Source organism: Pseudorca crassidens, chromosome 9 (genome assembly GCF_039906515.1).
Source record: "Pseudorca crassidens isolate mPseCra1 chromosome 9, mPseCra1.hap1, whole genome shotgun sequence".
Classification (NCBI taxonomy): Eukaryota; Metazoa; Chordata; class Mammalia; order Artiodactyla; family Delphinidae; genus Pseudorca; species Pseudorca crassidens.
In genome coordinates, this window is record NC_090304.1 from 57,453,546 (window position 1) to 57,468,415 (window position 14,870).

A 14,870-nucleotide genomic window follows, 5' to 3' on the forward strand; every position below is an offset into this window, starting at 1 on the left:
GGGAGACCTCAGACAAGATAATTAACGTCTCTGAGTCAAAAAAAAATAAATTACTGATAATCCCTTTAGAATGTGTTAATATTATTAGGTCCGAATATGAGTTATTTGGTAGGTACACCAGATTAAAACAACTAAATGAAATGTACAAAAAAAAAATTCTCTGAGTCTCAGTTATCTTACCTGTAAAATGGAAATCATAGTATCTACTATGGCAGAAGCAGTTACCGCGCATCGAATATCGACATTTCCCAGAGGCCTAGAAGTCAGGCAGGACCACGTGACTAGTTTTGGTTCACCGGCTGCGTGTCACTTCTGGGCCAAAGCATTTCAGAGCCGGTGCCTAACCTTCCGATTACCTCTTCCCCTGCTGCGGAGACCAAGGTGGCCACTTGTTCCCGAGGCTACACCTCAAATACAGCAGAGCTTTCATCAGGCTGGCCTCTGAGTCACTAGGTAGAGCAGAGCCCTCCACCTCCCCAGGTTAGAGCAAGAAATAAACCACTGTGTTAAGCCGCTAAGATTCTGGAGTTCATTTATTACTGCAGCATTAACTGAGCCGAGACAGACTCAGACTTCTACCCTACAAGACTGCCCGGAAGATAAAAAGTGCTTGGCTCTTAGTAGGTTTTCAATACAGGGCTCACTCCCTGGGTCCTGGCTCCTTCCTCGGCTTCTGTAGCCTTCCTCATGACCCAGACTCTATGTACGATTCTCCCTCTCAAGCCAGAGAAGAAACATGGCAGACGGAACAGAGAGAACATTCTCTCTGCCGTGTTTCTTCTCTAGCTTGAAACATCCTTCTACTTCCCCCCAACCCCCCAAGTGTGTTCTGTTTTTGTCACTGCACAGCAGTATAAGAAAAGCCTCTGGAGAGCCATTCTGGCCAGCTGGACCTGGTCCCCGGACTGCCTGTCCTCTGGGCAGCCGCCCACTCACCTGCTCCTACCTCATTCCCAGCTACGCCTCTGATCCCACTCCAACTCAGTTTGAAATGTAACCACCACACTCTGGACCCCGCCCTTGGTGACCTGGGCCCCAGAATGACTCTCATGGCCACCGTGGGCCCGGACCTGCACGGTGCTTCCTGGCTGCCGGCTCCCCCATCACATCCTCACTGGATGGCTGGCGCATGCCTGTTCTGTCCGCCCACCATACTGGCTGCTGGCTTTGGTTTCCAGCAGCCACCGGTCCTGCTACTGCATCCGCTTCCCGAGAAAGCCACCTCCACCCCGGCCTGACCTTCTCCACTCCCCATGTGGCTTAGTGGCAAAAGCCTTCAAACAGAAAGTACGCCTCTTTTCAGATTCCAAGATGACATTTCTCATCAAGACCGCAGGTTTGCAGTCGATGATGCAGAAAATCGCAGCAGACAAGGGGACTGACCTGGCTCCATGTCAGCATGTTCTGAAGAGTCAGCAGTGTCCGTGGGCCCTGCAGCCCTCTCTCCGGGGCCATCGGATCCTGGAGGATGAGACGGGATCCTTTCTGTTAAAGCAGAGAACACAGACCCAAGTGAGCGAGGTGGCAAGGTGTCCTTGACCCGGCCTCACAGATCTGTCCCTGGCAGTCAGGGCAAATGCACACCAGTAGGGAGAGGGGGCTTGTTACTGGTCCCACAGCCATGAAGAGAAGCAAGTGGGGTCCCAGACACCCTGGGAATCCCACACAAACGTACTCTCTGCAACCTTCCTTTCTTCTCCCATTTCATCTGGTCTTGTCTGACAGCCATTGTTGGCATCTTTCCTCAAGCTGACCAAACCCCTCAAGGGCAGGGACTGCAGATCGGTCCTCCTTACAACCCAGGCAAAGGCAGCTTGGAGCAAAGTAGACTGTTCCGTGAAGGACTGCCTGTACGCTGTGACGGGGGTGGGGAGCGTGTGGAACATGTGGCCGAGGCACCGGCCCCTGCAACAGTTCTACCATTGATTCACTGGGCAAATACATACATCACTGAACCTTTTGAACCTTAGTGTCCTGCCCTATAGGATGGGCCCATCTTCCCTGTGATATACCGTATGGGAGTACTGGGAGTCACACAGGCAGAATTCCTTCCACACAAGAGCCTGGCCCTGGCCCACTTGCTTATCACTCTGCAAACCTCTAGCAAATCACTTCCCCTCCTTGAGCCTCTGTCTGAAAGAGAAAAATTCTGAACTGGTCCTTTCGGCCCCTAGAATTCTGTGACAATGTTGATTCATCTCTGCACCTCCAGTGCCCAAGGAGATATCTGTACACAATAAAGGTTTGTGAAATGAATAAAAGAAAGCCTATCTCACTCAAAAGAAGAGGGTGGAGAGGCTGAAAGGTTGTAAGCCATTTGCCTTAGGTCATTGCAAAAGGAGGAGCTGGGATTTGATCGCAGGTCCTCACATACTTAGGTCATTGCAAGAGGAGGAGCTTTTTATATAAAAGACACTCTAGGCTAAAGGACAATGCATGAAGGATACATTTAGGCATCTGAGGTAAAAAGTCATTGTTGGAGAAATTCCCTGAATACCTATTTGCCAAATATACCCAGGAGCCTAGCTAAGAAGACATTACTGTCTATCATAAGGTGAGGAATGACTGGCAATCGTCATTAAAGACAAAATTCTCCTAGCTGTGAGATTTTGCTAGTTTCATCTGCATTTCCTGATTCTTTATTGTAAATTCTCATTATTCTAAACAGAGTGACTATATTAGGTGGGAACATTCGCCAGCCTCTGCCCAAGTGCAGAGTACCCCTTCCCTCGGGGGTTAGGCTCCCGAACACCCCCCAGGTAGAAGACCTGATGGGCCGAAAGAGAATCAACAAGACAAAGTTTAGAGGTAAACCTAGAAAAGTCCTGATAAATGATGCTATATTCACTAAAATAAACAATTGGCAGTACACTCCATAGGACATGACTATCATTTTATTGAGCAGTAATAGTTATTGTGCCCTTAATTTCTATTCACTACGCCTTGTTCATTATCAGTTTACTCTCCAAATTTTCAGAGAGGAGCAGGAAATTGTTTTACTGTAACAATGGACATGGTAAGAGGCCCTTTCTCTTGTGTAAGGGCCTCTCCCTATAGGCCCAGAGCCTTGAGAATTTTAGGACTCAAAGCTGTTGGCTTTGCCCCCAAGGGTCCTGCTGGGGTCCTAGTCCTATCCTGTGACTTGGATGAAACACTCAGGGTCTTTCTCAAACCCCTCTCCTTTGTGCAGGTCACACAATTCCCCTCTGCCTCCACAGCTTCAGGCCAAAGCTTGTGCTTTGGGCCGTCATCTGTGTCTCATTTGATCCAAGCCACCCCCCCCCCCCTTTAAGAAGCTGCAGAACTGCAGTTCTACCCCTCTTCCACTATTTTTGTCACGCTTCCAGGGAAAGCCTCAACTTCTTTTCTTCTATTTACGTTTATTTTCAAGGTGTATCCCTGAATTCCCTCTTTTTCAAGTCATCACGTGGCACATGCAGGAGGACTGGTTCCAGGACCCCCTCGTGGACACCAAAATCCATGGATGCTTATATAAAACGGTGCAGTATTTGTATAAAACCTACACACACCCTCCCAATATACATTAAATGACCTCTAGATTACCTATGATACCTGATACAAGGTAAATGATACGGAAGTAGTCGTAAATACAATGTAACTGCTACGTAAGTGGTTGCCAGTGGGGCAAATTCCAGTTTGGTTTTTGGCACTTTCTAGAAATTTTCCCCCCAAGTATTTTTGATCCGTGGTTGGTCGAATCCACAGATGTGGAACCCAATGGATATAAACAGCCGGCTGTACCTCCAATAAGCACCACATGACTGTTAATGAAACCCAAACTGTTAATGGAACCAAAATGCCCATGGGTTGGCCAAAGGTTTTAGAAGTATTATACTTATGCCCTAGCACTTTGTGAAGGGAAATCCAGTTAGGTCGGAATGAGGGTGTATCCATTCCTTTACTTGTTCACTCACTCATTCATGTCTATGCTGAGTGTTAGGTGTGATTCAGGACACACCGGTGACTCAGAAGCAAACCACGCCCTCGGGAAACTCACAGGATGACAAGGAAAATATGACAACATGGCCACAGCTAATGGAAATACTTGGCAGTTTTGTAAGTGGATACAGAAAAAACAGTGAGAGGAGGGAGGAATGGAGAGGCCACCCTGGCTCACAAATTAGGGAGCAAACGGTCACAGCATGCCATTCAAGCCCAGCCTTGCACCAGAGATAGTGTCAGGTGGGGTGGCATGGGCACAGGGCAGGGCACTCGTGTGAGGAAGGACGTCACAGGAGGAGAAAGCGTGACAAAGAATGAGTGCGGGCTGTGTGGAGGGAAGCAGAGGATATCACACCTGACAGGGGACGTGGACCCCAGTGAGCAGGGCCCTGCAAGCCAAGGCAGAGAAAGTAGCCATTATTCAATGAGCGATAGAGAGGCACCGAAGGCTTTGGAGCAGAGACGGGATGTAATTGGAGATGCACTGTAGGAAGAGGGATCTGGCAAGCTCGCACAGTTTGAGCTGGAAGGGGAGGGAGCTAATTGTGTGCCAGACGCTGGGCAGAGTGTTCGGTGCTGGTACATATTTGATCTCAGTTAACCTTCTAAACAACCGTAGGAAGCACGCCTATTCCTTCCAGACGAGAAAATGAGGCTTCGGGGAATTTCAGCAGCTTGCCCCTAAGCCCCCAGCTAGGAAGCGGTGGAGACGACATCTGGATCCTGTGTTTTCCCTTTCCAGGTGAGCCTTAAAGCATGCTGTGACCCTGCACAGACACGTACACCGGACCCCCCAGTACACCTTCTGCTCCCAGCATACCTCCCACCCGCCCCAGGATGGGGGGAAGCAGGATATTTCCTGGGCTGCCCTTTGAGAGGCTCAGATGGAATTAAGTGCCAAGGGCCTTTGCTCCTGCTCGCTTTCCCCAAAGTGACCCCAAATCAAGCAAAAAAAGACAATACCTTGACTTGGGTCCGAAACAACATGGACTACAGTCTCTCGCAGAGAATTTCAAAGGTAGCGGGAGACTACACTCCTCTCTTATAAGGAATGCTTGCTCTGTCTTTCCCTTCTCAGCTAAGCTTCACAGGAGCAGTGGACCCAGGAGCCCAGGGGAACATATTTCAATACCCAAGACTCTGCTGGGCCATGGAGGATGTAAATGAAGAACCCAGCATCTATGGGCTGACCTCACTGTTTGGGAGAACTGCCCAGAGGACTCGATGGACTCCACCTGCAGCCTGGAGACGATGATTATGATTCCCTCCCATCAAGATGCCTGCTGCTAAAACTTGTTTTTTTTCAGGGGAAAAAAAAGATTTCCTCATTCTAAGTACGGGACATGGTGATGGCTGTACTGTGCACCTGACAATCGAGGGTGCAGGCTTTCTTTGAGGAAGCCTGGCACAGTGGCATGAGCAGTGACTTTGGAAGCAAATAGGGTGGGTCTTCATCACACCCCACCGGGTTACCAGCTATGTGGTTTTGGGCAGGCCATTTAGCTCCTTAAATCTCCTCATTATTACATGGGAATGATAACAAGGGATTAGACAGACTAAGTGCCAGGCACCTGGTACATACATAAGAATGTGTAATGATTTCTGCTTGTCTTTATGTTCAACATTCTGGCTTCACCCTCCCAGTGAGGTTGCTCTCCTCCTCACAAAGTTACCAACTGAAGAAATGGATATTTGGAGAAAAAAATGCTGCAGCTATAGCAGGTTGTTCATACCCTTGACCTAGCGCTTATTACCAGTGTCTTAGAATTATTTGTCAACACGTCCTTCTCCTCCACCAGACTGGAACCTCCTTGAAGACGCTGACCACAGTGGCTTCAATTCCCGGCACACAGATGTCCCGTTCTACCTTAGTTCCGTTAGATTGAGATCCAAGCAAACCACACCGGCTGCAGTTCTTCTGGGATTTTATTTTCCCAGCCTGGTTTGAAGAGTGACTTCTAAGCAACGCCTTCAAGAGCAAATCCAATCCTCTGAAAACCATCTCCTTAGCATGGAATCATTAGCATGGAATGCTTCACCTTGTTACTTTGCTAAGACCTTTGGTTCCTAATCCAAGCCCATTACATGTGCCAACATATTCAATAACATCTTAATAATGCCAAACCTCCCGGGTCTCAGGACAGAATCGGATGAGGTTGAGAGAGCTGGGGTCTCACAAGATACCAGAATGGTGCATAGCAGACGGGAAGGAGATGAAGCATTAAAACTAGATTCAAACCCTGGCTTGTACAGTTGGGACAGCCCTGTGTAGTGCCTGGGATGGGGATACATGCTCAGCAAAGGTTCATTCCCATCTCTTCCTCTGACTCCAAAGAAAAGCAAAGCCATGAAACTTGTTTCAAGCAAATGGGGAGAGAAGAGAAGATTCGCCACGTTCCTGAGTCCACTTAGAAAATTGATTTTTTTTTAAGCTTTTCTCCCTGAGGACTGAAGGAAGCAGGTTATTTCATTTTAATTATGGTTGCTCCAGCTGCCGCTTGTGAATCGCCAGACCAATTTTCAGATTAAAAAGAAAAACACACATACACACCCCCAAAGACAAACTCACCGCCAGAATCTACTACGTTCGCAGAAGGACACCTCCTTCAGAGAGCACAGCCAGAGGGCGGAGAAATCTGGACTGTCCTGCTCGAGACACTCAGGTCCAGGCAGAAATCCCCGGACGTGCTCACCACCTGCCTCCCCTCCCACATCGCCTCCTCTCGGCCCCCAGCGTCCAAGCCCAGCTGGTGAGCCACACAGCAGCATAATGGAATGTTTCATGTCGAGCAGCTGTGCACTTTTAATGCACACAGGGGGAAATAAAGGCAGCAGATGGTTTTATGTAATCTTCCTGTGAATTTTTCACTGGGTATCCTCATTCACGAAGGCCTGAGAGAGTTTTTTTTTACAGGACCTCCATGGGTCCAGTGAGCCAGCCCCAGACGTGGGGGCCGGTGAGGATGGGTCTCTCATGCAGGGAAGGTGGGTGGAGCTCACTTGCCATTTTCCGGCCCATAGGCTGTATCCAGGTTTCCACTCAGTATTCTCCTGTGCGGTTCTCCCCCTGTGGCCTCCCCAGCAGCTCTCAATGTTAGCCACGGCAGAGGATGGCTCATGAATCCTTCACAGGTGAGCTGCCCAAATCCACAACACATGCGGACTTTTCTTGCAAAGGATTGAGGCGGATCCGTGCTATTGCAGGGACCTTTGTCAGGGAGAATACTGGGTGGAGCAGATGGGGGCATCAGCGTTCACTGCCTGAGGGTAAGACAAAAGAGACTGGGCTCTCACCAGACAAAGATCATCTGCTTACGGCGATGCATAAGAACTCTGCCTATAAGAGGTGGCACAGAAGCAAGCACAGGGTGGGGGGTAAACAGTTCTCAGGCACTACAAAGCAACCTGCTGATGTCTGTGGAAGCAGTGGAAAGTTTTCTCCGTTTTCTGAATCTTGCTTTTACTGCACCAATGTTCACCTTTAAGCCCTTCAAGCACACCATCAAAAATTCTGCGATTTGGGCTTCCCTGGTGGCGCAGTGGTTGAGAGTCCGCCTGCCGATGCAGGGGACGCGGGTTCCTGCCCCGGTCCGGGAAGATCCCACATGCCACGGAGCGGCTGGGCCCGTGAGCTATGGCCGCTGAGCCTGCGCATCCGGAGCCTGTGCTCTGCAATGGGAGAGGCCACAACAGTGAGAGGCCCACGTACCGCAAAAAAAAAAAAAAAAAAAGAGAGAATGAAACCCTTTGTTGTTATAAGCCACTATGATTTGGGGGTGATGTGTACCTAGCATTAACGAGCTGATCGGACAGATTCATGGGTTCTATGAGAATTGTCGTATTCTTTTTTTTTTAATTGAAGAATAGTTGCTTTACAATATTGTGTTAGTTTCAGGTGTAGAGCACAGTGATTCAGTTATATAAATTCATTTTTTTCGATTCTTTTCCATTATAGTTTATTATAAGATATTGAATATAGTTCCCTGTGATATACAGTAAATTCTTGTTTATCTATTTTAAATATGGTAGTGTGCATCTGTTAATCCCAAACTCCCAATGTATCCCTCCCTCCACTTCCCCTTTGGTAACCATAAGTTTGTTTTCTATGTCTGTGAGTCTGTTTCTGTGTCATAACTAAGTTCATTTGTGCTGTTTTTTTAGATGGAATTGCCATATTCTTGAAGGACCCTGCCTCCCTGGCCATCACTGATTGGTTCAAGGCCGGGTGCCTTAGTAAAGCCAGATGAATCACAGTTGTGGGGGAGAGCAGAACCTGGTCAACGCTGGACCAGTTGGAATTCTTCCCTGGGATTTTTGAAAACAGGAAGTGAAGAAGAATGTAGTCTCTAGTAGTGATGGTTGTAAGATATGAAAATCTGCTAGCTATTGGTGGCCATGTGAGTGTTACGGGTTGAACTGTGTCCTCCAAAAAAGGTTATGTTGGCATCCTAGCCCCCATGCCTGAGAATGGGACCTTACTTGGAGATAGGTTCTTTGCAGAGGTAATCAAGTTAAAATGAGGTTACTGGGGTGAGCCCTCATCCAATATGGCTTGTGTCCTTATAAAAACGGGAAAATTTGGACACAGAGAAGATCAGAGTTATGCTGCCACAAACCAAGGAACTACCAGAAGCCATGAGAGAGGCCTGGGGTAGACCCTTCCCTTCAGAGGGAACACGGTCCTTCTGACACCTTGATCTTGGACTTCTAGCCTCCAGAACGGTGAGACGAGGAATTTCTGTTGTTTAAGCCTCTCAGTTGCGGTGCTTTGTTATGGCAGCCCTGCAAACTAACACGGAAAAAATAGGGAGAGCTGGTTTGCAGGGAGAGAAAGAAGCTCACAAGTATAAGAGAAGTGACCAGAGCAGCAAAAAGAAACAGAACAAATCTTAACAGAATTAGAAGTGTGAACCCAATTCCACTGCATCGCTGCATTTTCTCTGGCTGCAAGGTTCGACTCCTTGGATTTGACGAGGCAGTCGTAAAAGTCCCTCTGTTTTGAGTAAGTTAATTCTGAGGTTTCTGTCACTTTGAATCAAGAGTCCTAAGCGGCACTGTTATTAATATTTAATCATTATCATTAATGTTAAGAAAAGAAAAGAAATGTAGGTGGCTCCAAGCAGTGCTGAACTGACCAGAATGGTGACGGATGGACAAGCAAGCCCACTGCTTCCAAACGCTGTCCAAACATGTCCCAGGAAGAGACAGGGTTCCCTCCTGTCTGGGTACGACAGCTTTCATATACTCACACAGATTAATCCTCTTGCTGTTTTCTTTAATCCAGTAACAGCCAGAATAAAATCTGAAAAGGATTTTCTTCTGCACAGTTATGCCTTTCTTCCCAATCCAAACACAACTGCGTGCCTGGCCCCTTGAAATGCTCCAAAACAAAACAAGTCCAGCCCAAATCCCTCATCTCTTTTCATGTTATTTTCTTGGCTGCACAAACTTAGGGGCCTTTGTTTCTTCTGCTCTGCCCTTGGACGCTTCCTGTCCACATTCCCCTCTGTGTGACCTCCTACGTCAGCAGCAAGGGCTCCAAGCTAGCAGGAGAGAGGCAGTCAGAGGGAAGGCAGCTTGGAAAGTATTCACCATCCTGGACAAGAGCTGAGGTCCCCTGAAGCAACTCACCAGCCCTCTGGAATAACCAGCGCACACGGGCCCTCCAGGGCAGAATGTGGCTGCATAGCGGGGTCTGGCTTATGAGTTTGCTCTTGTAGAATAGAAGATAATCGTTCAAGCTGTCCTTGAGCCTCTGGGGCTGCAACCATTGTGAGAATAAGCGGAATCATTCTACCTTGACGATCCCACAAAAGAAGAGAGAAACGGCTCTCCTCCAAAGGACTAGGGACAGCAATTATCCACATGAGCAAGATTTGATGACTGCAGAGATTACAGAGCTCACTGCCCTGCCCCAAAGTAAAGGAGGATCCTGGTTTTTTTCCACATCTGTTCAATCCAGGAGAACAAACAAGAATATGATGCCTGTATCAAGCTGCCAGCTGTCTTGATGAGAGAAATTAGGGAAAAAAAGCAGTTTTCTGGGAGGGGTGAGGGCCAACTCAGTCTTGAACAAAGAGGGTGGGGAAGGTGAGAGGACTGAATGGATGCTGTGTCCTTCGTTTGTTTGCTGTCAGGCCCCTTCCCCACACTTGCTCTATCTCATGGGGAACTGCAATGCTCAGAATCCTTTGCTCACTGGCTTCTGGACAGGTGGGCTTATGAATGGAGGACCCTGGCAGCAGATTGGAGGTAAGAAGAAGAGAGAAGCGAGGGTATCTCTCCCTCTCTTGCTTGTTTTAGACAGCATCCCTGGCAGTGGCCACATAACATCTGTCGCTTCAGGTCCTGACCCTGTAAAATGGTTCTGTCTCCTGCTGGATGGTCCCAGCTTTGGGGCTCTAGAAACATCACCTGCTCTCATTGTACCTCCAGGTCTAGGGGTGATAGTGGTTCCCTGTTGTTGTTGATCTCTGGGATGACTCAACTTGTACCATTTAGCTTCTTAGCCATTGAATTAACTGTGCGGCCAACTCCCTCTATTAAATTCCCTCTGTTGAAAGACCTATGGTGGTTTCCATTTCCCTGCCTAGACTCTGATGGATAGAGGTGCTGAGAAAGAATCTGCAGGTGGAAGTGCCACGCTGCAGCCTCGAGGACAATGAACGCATGAAGCCTCCCAGTGCTTGGGCTGGGATAGGGAGCCACTGCAAAACTGACCACTGCAGTCAAGCCCAGGAGGGAATAAGTGATCGGTGAAGCACCTGCCAGGCACTGGAAGGTTGGAAAGGCATCCCTGGAAGGAGGACAAAGTCAGGTCTCTGCTTTTTTTTTTTGCCCCCATGAACTTAGGTAGCTTGAATGTGACTTCTTGTGTCGGTCAGTAAACTAATGTGGGAAAGGCCAATTACTGATGCAAGGGATGTGGGAAAGGCCAATTACTGATGCAAGGGATGCTGGGTTGTGAAGCTTCAGAATCCTTTGGCAGGTTAGGGTGGACTGAGTCTCTGTAGGGAAACCAGGCGTTTAGTGAAACTGAGACAGATCCAGAAAGACATCTCTTAGCAGATTCAGTGAGATGTTTGAGACTTAATGTGATGTGGCTGGATCTTGTCTCTGTTGACACCTACAACTGTTAAGGGTTATTATTGGTCCTTCCAAATTCAGACAGGTGGGAGAAGCCATGCTTTCTTGAGAGAGGATGGGGACAGGAATAAAATAGGAGAACATTTTTGGGACTGCTGAGAGAACATTCTTGGTTAGTCAAGAAGAATTTAGATGTGAAAAAGTATACATACACAGACAGACACAGGCTGGGACAGAGGAGACAATGGTGGAAAGAGTGCACCAGAAACTGAGGGAGAATGGCTTTGCAAGCTCTCCTTGTGAGCTAGCCCCTTGGTGGCAGGCAAGTTTCCCAGCAAAGGTCAGCTTCTTACAGTCAGAACGGGGGCTCTGAACCCTGACGCATTTGCCTTCTGCTTCTGCTCAGGCCCTTTGTCACAGGTGGCCTTTCAGTGACTGATCCAATTGTCCGAGACCAATGTCCCGCACAGGAACTGAAAGGACCACCAGGTGTGGAAGAGCAGGGCTGTTAACGAACTTCCACGTGCCTCACCTCCCTGGTAACCTCTATTGGTCCCAGAGGAAAAACCAGTGCTGGGACTTCAGCAAAGACGTGGTCTGGACCTCAGCATCCCCACCCACGCTGACACACGTGCTTGTTTCTATGTTCATGAAGCTGAAAACATTTGTGGGGGGAGAAACTGAATTGGAAAAGAACCAGTCCTTCCAGAGATGAGGAAACCCAAGTAAATTGGGGGGTTACAAAGGTTTCCCCACTTTAATTTTTTTCCATGTTATCCATGTTTTTCCATGTTTCCACGTCTATTATGTTTTTTAATAAAACATATTGTAGAAGAGTTTTAGATTACAGAAAAATTGCAAACATAGTACAGACAGTTCCCATATACCCTGCTTCTATTTTCCCCTGGATTAACATCTTACAGTATGGTTCTTTTGTCACAATTAATGAACCAATATTAATGTTATTATTAACTGAAGCCTATAGTTTATTTGAATTTCCTTAGTGTTTCCCTAGTGTCGTTTTTGTTTCAGGATCCCACGCAGAACACCACATGCCATTCAGTCATCACAGGTTCTCAGGCTCCTCTTGGCTATGACGGTTTCTCGGATTTTCCTTGTTTTTGATGACCTTGACCCTTTGGGGGAATACTGGAAGAGTATTTTGTAGGATGCCCCACTACTGGAATTTGTCTAATGAGACTCGGGTTATGGGCCATTGGGAGGAAATGTGCCTTGTTTTTAACTCTTTCTTTGTTTTAACTCTTTCTTATGGCTCTAGCCCAGCTGGGGCCACTGGTCACTAGCTCAGGAAGGCAGCTGTGGTAGATGTGCCCTGGAGTCACCACAGCACCTACGGAGTCACACTGTACACCCCAAAGTCCTCACAACGTGGCCACAACCGACCTCTCCAGCATCAAGTGCTGCGTTTTCCTTTCCTTTTTCTCTTGCCGTATCAGACCTGCTTGCAATTTCCCAAACACACCCATACCTTCAGATCTTTATGCCTATGCAGTTGCTGTTTCCTCTGCCAAAAATGCATCCCTCTCTTTGGCTACCTGGAAACCCTCACTTGGAAGACAGGACCTAGCACAAAAGAAAGCATCCTCTTTGGAGTCTTCTCTGATCCCAAACAGGATTACTGGCCTTCTTCTCTGTGCTTCTTTGTACATTTCTGTGCGTTCCTGATCACCCTGCTTAGAACCGTGACACCCTCCGACACTCCCAGCCCCTTCCCTATTTCTTTCCGTAGTACTCTTCAGCATCTGACGTGCTCTATGTTTAACTTATTTATTGCTTGTCTCCCCTGTCAGAATATGAGCCTCTTGATGTTTGGGTATGTCTCTGTCTCTTCACGTGACGATGAACTTCCAGGGGAATGACCAGATCCCATTTAACAAGGGAAGCCCTGTGTTGAAGCCATGTCCTGCAGACCATTTCAGAACACCCTGATTATCATTAACTGCTGTCCCTTCTTTCAGGACGTCCCCCACACTCTCTGGAGTACCATCTCCTTGTGGCTGGAAGGGACAGACAGTGTATTATTATGCAAGATCTTCTCCAGAAGTTTACAATCTAAGAGCTTCTAAGCAGGGGTGAGGCCGTTCTCTTTCTAGAGCTGGATTTCTGGCCTGGAACAATGCCCCTGCTCCAGTACTGGATGGTTGGGACCATCCCCAGGAGCTAACTTGGCCCTGACACCTAAGGAGAGGAGACCAGTCTCTGCCAGCGACTAGCATGAGGACACGGACATCCTCCCTGAGCCCCAGTTCCCTCAGCAGATAATGGAAATAACATCATTACCTACACTACTGCTAGAGGGCTGTTGTGGGGATGGATTGAAAAATGGGTGGCAAAGCACTTTACAGTCTGTCAAACCCAATCTAAAGCACTTTTGCTGACATCACCAACAACTAGCCCAGGGGTCAAGTTTTCCGAGACCATGACACTGCAGGAGCCCTTGGGCTCTCCATAACCCATAATGCAGTCAGGCAGCACGTGGGGGGGATGGGCATTACGAGGTTAAACTTTATAAACAAGTCGCTGGGCCTTTTGACTTAGATCAAAATCAAGTGTTTACTATAAAACATACACATAAGCCAATCATATGTTTATGGTACAAAAGATGTGTCCTCTGGCTGCTTATCAAAGGGTCTTGGGCTTAGTCTGCCTCTGATGTTCCCTTCAACCCACTGGACCCACTGGGAAAGAGGTATGTGCTGGGGAAGAGGTATGTGCTGCCTGGGAAAACCTGCTTCCAAGCCTTGGCTGGGGTTTTAGCACACTGATTGTACAAGTTAACGTAAGCGGAAATTAATTTTACTTTACAATTCTACACAATGAAAAGGAAAGAAAATAAAGTGAAAAAGACATCAAGCAGGAAACATATCTGTAGCAGAGAAGAGGGTTAATGTCCATTCAAAAAAGATCTGGTGCAAATTGATGTGGGAACAAATTTAAGGACACCAATAAATAAATTGGGAGCAGACATGGGCATGTTACCCATTAAGTATATTAAGCAAATACACACATGGAAAAAATGTTCAGTTACGCTAGTAACCAAAGAAATACAAATTAGAACAAAAAATAAAATGCCATTAGACCTAAATTAGTAACCTTTTTTTCCTCATAATGCTTTGGAGCCAGTTAGTTAAGTGTACTTATTTAGCACCTACTGTATACCAGCCACAATCCACTTTCTAGTTGTGTGACCCGGGACAAAAGTTATTTAACATCTCTGAGCTTCCCATCTCCTTATCTGTAAAATAAGGATAATGATACCTCTCCCTAGGGCAGTTGTGACAATTACAAAGTTTATTCACATATGCTAACACTTGTGATTCACCCAGCTCTGAAACTGGCAGGCAGGGGGCATTAGCCCTGAGCTTTAAGTGTGGAAGCCCACACTCAGAGGGGTGAAGTTACTCGCCCCAAGTCATATAGCCAAAGTGTCCAACACAGTTCTTCCTGCTTCCTGCATAAGCAGGAATGTGTAAGGGACTCTGAAGAGAGGCTGGTGAGTTGACCACTTCGGGTGGCTCAGAGGCTGGGGGGAGGTTAGGAGAGAGGGCCAGGTGGGGCCGGACTGTACGGGGGTGGGGGTGGAATGCAGGGGGTGGTCCACTCCCTAAGCCCTTCCTCTTAACTTGTTCCTAAACTGAAGATGTGCTTGTGGACCCCATCTGCGTTCAGCAATGACAGTGAGTGGGTTTTCCATTTCTTTGATAGATGATTAGAAAAGCAGGAGGTGGCAGCTGGCCTGTGTATTATCTGCTCCTCCTAGACACTCTGGAGTGATGGGCAGATGTAGTGAGGCAGGAATG

At 47.6% G+C, this 14,870-nt stretch overlaps 1 protein-coding gene across 8 annotated transcripts in view; it reads right to left on the minus strand.

Annotated features, from left to right (window-relative positions):
- Positions 1 to 14,870, minus strand: part of TENM4 (teneurin transmembrane protein 4) — a 741,722-nt gene that overhangs the window by 509,873 nt on the left and 216,979 nt on the right. For all 8 annotated transcript variants that reach the window (XM_067750497.1, XM_067750495.1, XM_067750496.1 and 5 more), the window contains one exon: positions 1,384 to 1,485. The gene's annotated coding sequence lies outside the window, so the exon portion shown is untranslated. The remainder of the gene's footprint in view (positions 1 to 1,383; positions 1,486 to 14,870) is intronic.